The sequence below is a fragment of the Tenrec ecaudatus genome, chromosome 15 (assembly GCF_050624435.1).
Source record: "Tenrec ecaudatus isolate mTenEca1 chromosome 15, mTenEca1.hap1, whole genome shotgun sequence".
NCBI lineage: Eukaryota > Metazoa > Chordata > Mammalia > Afrosoricida > Tenrecidae > Tenrec > Tenrec ecaudatus.
Window position 1 is genome coordinate 87850270 of NC_134544.1, and position 4395 is coordinate 87854664.

Below are 4395 nucleotides of genomic sequence, written 5' to 3' on the forward strand. Positions count from 1 at the left end.
ATGTGAAGTGATATGTTCCTGAATGAAGAGATAGAAAAGGAAGTTAGTGGTGTCCCTTTTAAAATAAGTAATAATATCTTCAAAAAGACCTGTTGCAGAATTCTCATTGAAAATTAAGAGATGTTTTTTTTAAAAATCATTTTCTAGGGGGCTCGTACAATTCTTATCACAAACCTATCATGGATAATGGAGCAATGGTAGTACAGTGAGCTAACTCCTGGGTCAGTACTTTGAAAGTATCAGTCATTTCACTGGAGAAAGACAAAGTTTCTATGCCCATACATAGTTACAGTGCAAGAAACCTCTGGGGCAGCTCTACCCACAACTTTAAAGTTACTCTGTGTTGGAATCATTTCTATGGCAATGAGTTTGTATCTTTTGTTTTTGGTCTCTTGGAAGAAGTACAGGACAAATGCTATTAAAAAGCAAAGATGGTGTTTGCTTCGGCAACACATGTGCTATAATTGGAACGATACAGAGAAGATTAGCATGGCCCCTGCACAAGGATGACACACAAATTCGTGAAGCATTCCATATTAAAAAAAAAAAAAGTAAAGATGATGAGGTATCAACCTCAATACATGGGATATGTTATGAATGGGATCCTCTGAAGAGACACAATTATTTGTTTTTTAAAAAAAGTTCAAGCAAAATAAACCACCTTCAGTGGCTGTGTTTTTAATAATAGCACAATAATTGTGTTAATTATGTAAGGCTAGGTAAAGATACTGCAAGCCTAGGAAGGATTTCATCTGTTGTAGAAAGGGACATTACCAGTGAGGAATGTTTCTTCAGGGCTTTTTATCAACATAAACAAATATAAGGAATAGGAATTCTCATTTATTGACCACCTGGACACATTTCAAACAGACTCATTCTTTTGATGAAGCCATGAGAAGATATGTCCAACAGTGTAGGAGCCAAATCTGCCATCTTTAAAAATCTAAAGAAAATATGTCACTGCCTGATGGAATAAAGAAAACTGTAGTGAAGAAGCAATGGTGACTCTAGATGAGCTAAGAATTCATGTCCTCTGGTAGACCTTTATATCTGGACTCTACTCAGGAAGTTTATTACACATTTCAAAAAACCAAGGCCCAAACTGGGATGCTGATACCTTATGTAACAAGCCTCAAGGCACATAAGGAAGACCATCACAGTTATCCAGTGCTTGGAACCACATATGCATTTGATAGCAATAGACAGCTTCAGAAAGCTCCATCCATTGTGCCCCGCCCATCACACTTTTACCTTATAATCTAACCTCAGGTTTCCAGCGATCACTACCTGACCTTACTTTGTATAATGCAAATACCCTAGGTTTCTGTAGTACTCACCATTTTGTAGTCAAGCTTCTGGAATAAAAATCAATGCACTCTCTAAATAAAAAGCAGAGACACTAGGACATATGCAGTCAGGTGAATAGATTTGGTTCACAACCATTCAGAAGTTCAAATCCTTGTGATGCTTAAGTGTGCAAGACAGCAGTCGCAGGCTTCTGGCTCCCTAGACTGGCCTGCATTTTGGTATGTGTGGCAAATCTGCAACCTGAAAGAGAAGAGGAGTGATCACTTAGGTATGTCAGGTTGTTGGCCTGCACTTCTTGCCCTAAGGAGTGCCCACCCTGTGCCCCTGAGCTGAAGATTAGGATTCAACCTGAGGTATTTGTTTTAAAGACAGAGCCCACGCTATGCTAATAGAGTCCACTCTTCTCTTCGTCAGGTCCCCTTCGTTGACATTCATGTAATGGAAGCAGGTATCTCCTAGTCTCAGAGGATGAATGGATTCCAGGTCTTCCTGAAAGGCAATTAGACCCTGGATTACTGTATAGCCTTGGGAGTTCAATGCTTAAGTTGAGCGTTGGCCTAGGTTTTGAAAGGTTGACTTCATAGAGGAACCCACACACTTTAATTTGTTATCAAAATAGGTGAATTTTCAGGAAGAATCTGTTTTCAAGCCAAAGTCAATAAACTCAATGCTACAATATTCTTATGCTAGTTTTATTGCTATAAAAACATTTACAATGTACTTTAAAAATTTACAGAATTATGAGGTGTGATCAATTATTTCAGTGCTGATACTATCTGTGTACCTTTCTACCAACAGTTTCTTCCCTTTTACATGTTTTTATCCTTTTCCCTGATTATCTCACTATAACACCCACATCTCACCCATAGTTTTGGATTTCTAGGGAGAGAGAAAAAGCTAGTATCTTGGCACCACTTGTGAAACTTGCTCGACCAGGAGCCTGGAGGGGTAGGAACACAAAATGAATGTGACGGGAAGAGGCTAAGCTGTGATAAAGTAGGGAGACATTAGCCTGATGTGGCTAGTCGGATATCCTAGATTGATGTCATTGGCATTGCCCTTTTCAACCCCCCGAGAGTTTCTTAGTCAGGGAGTTGTGAAGTGGCAGTTATTTGACAGGGGTGTATGTTTGTGCCCCTATAAAACTAACATGCAAGTCAGGCTACTAGAAAAATACACAATTTATCTTTGACTCTGTCATGCCTTTCGTCATAAATATCTGGAATATAAGGCTCACCATTCCCCTAGGTCTTAAGTCCAGGTTTCAATCTCAGAGCTCTGAGGCAGGCTGGTTAAAGAACAAGGTTGGACCTACTTGATCAGCATTCTTTCTTTTTAAAAAAATCATTTTATTAGGGGCTCATACAACTCTTATCACAATCCAGTCATATATCAATTGTGTAAAGCACATTTGTACATTCGTTGCCCTCATTATTCTCAAAATATTTGCTTTCCACCCAAGCCCCTGCCATCAGGTCCTCATTTTTCCCACCCTCTCCACTGGCCCCTCCCTCACGAACCCTTGATAATTTATAAATTATTATTTTGTCATATCTTGCTTTGTCCCACGTCTCCCTTCATCCACTTTTCGGTGGTCTGGTCCCCAGGGAGGAGGCCACATGTAGATCCTTGAAATCAGTTCCTCCTTCCAACCCACCCTCCCAAAGTCCTCCCGGTATCACCACTCACCCCACAGGTCCCTAGGGGATCATCGACCTGGATTCCCTATGTTTCCAGTTCCCATGTGTACCAGTGTACATCACCTGGTCTAGCCAGACTTGCAAGCCCATTTGTAGGCCACTGGATATCCCCTTACAGAAGGGTCTTGGAGAGGAGACAAACCAGTCAGGGTACGATGTAGAAACGATGAAAACTACAACTTTCCTCTAGTTCCAAAAAGCTCCCACCCTCCCCCTGCCCACACACACACTGTCATGGTCTGAATCCTACCTTGATCAACATTCTTAATCTAAGCTTGAGTAATTTTAAGTCCTTCCAGAAAAAGTTAGTTTGTGAAAAAAAATCCCCCCAAAACACCCCAAATGGTGATAGTAACAGTCAAGAGAACTACAGCTACATTACATTGGATGAAACAGGGGAATAACACCTCTTTACAGTGCTGGAAATATATTACATTGAGGAAGAAAGCTAATAGTGCCTGGCTATAAAAATACATAGCATCTGGGGTCTTAAAGGCTCAAAGATAAACAAGTGGCCGTCTAGTTCAGAAACAACACAAGCCCTCATGGAAGAAACACATCAGCCTGTGTGACCACAAGCTGTCACAGGGATCAGGTATCAAGCAAGCATCAAGGAACAAAAAATCATATCATTGTAAATGTGAGTGAGTGCAGAGGGGACTCTCAATGCCCATCAGTAGCCAATTGGACACACCTTACTGAAGGGTTATGGGGAAGAGATGAGCCAGTCAGGGTACAGGGTAGCAACGATGAAACATATAACTTTCCTCTAGTTCTTAAATGCTTCCTCCCTTCCACTATTATGATCCCAATTCTACCTTACAAATCTGGCTAGACCAAAGGATGTACATTGGTATAGATACCAACTGGAAACACAGGGAATCCAGGACAGATGACTCCTTCAGGACCAGTAGTGAGAGTGGCGATGCCTGGAGTGTGGAGGGAATGTGAGGTAGAAAGGGGGAACTGATTACAAGAATCTACGTATAGTCTCCTCCCTAGGGGATGGACAGCAGAGAAGAGGGCGGGGGTGGGGGGAGACAACAGACAGTAAAACATATGACAAAATAATAATTTATAAATTATGAAAGATTCATGAGGTAAGGGGGAATGGGGAGGGAGGGGGAAAATGAGCAGCCAATATTAAGGGCTCAAGTAGAAGGCAAGTGTTTTGAGGATGATGGTGGCAACAAATGCACATATGTGCTTGACACAATGGATGTATGTATGGGTTGTGATAATAATTGTACGAGCCCCCAATAAAATGATTTTTAAAAAGATATTACCTTGAGAATTGGGTTCACTTGACTAAAACATGCTATTGTCAATGGCTTCCTCTGCATGCGAAAGATGGGCACTGAATTAGGCAGGCAGAAGAATAATCAAT

The 4395-nt window shown here is 41.0% G+C and overlaps 1 non-coding gene across 1 annotated transcript; it reads left to right on the forward strand.

Annotated features, from left to right (window-relative positions):
- Positions 1–434: 434 nt before the first annotated feature.
- On the forward strand, positions 435–541 carry LOC142428323 (U6 spliceosomal RNA). Its single transcript, XR_012780245.1, has one exon. It is a non-coding gene; the product is annotated as a U6 spliceosomal RNA (small nuclear RNA).
- The last annotated feature ends 3854 nt before the right edge of the window (positions 542–4395 follow it).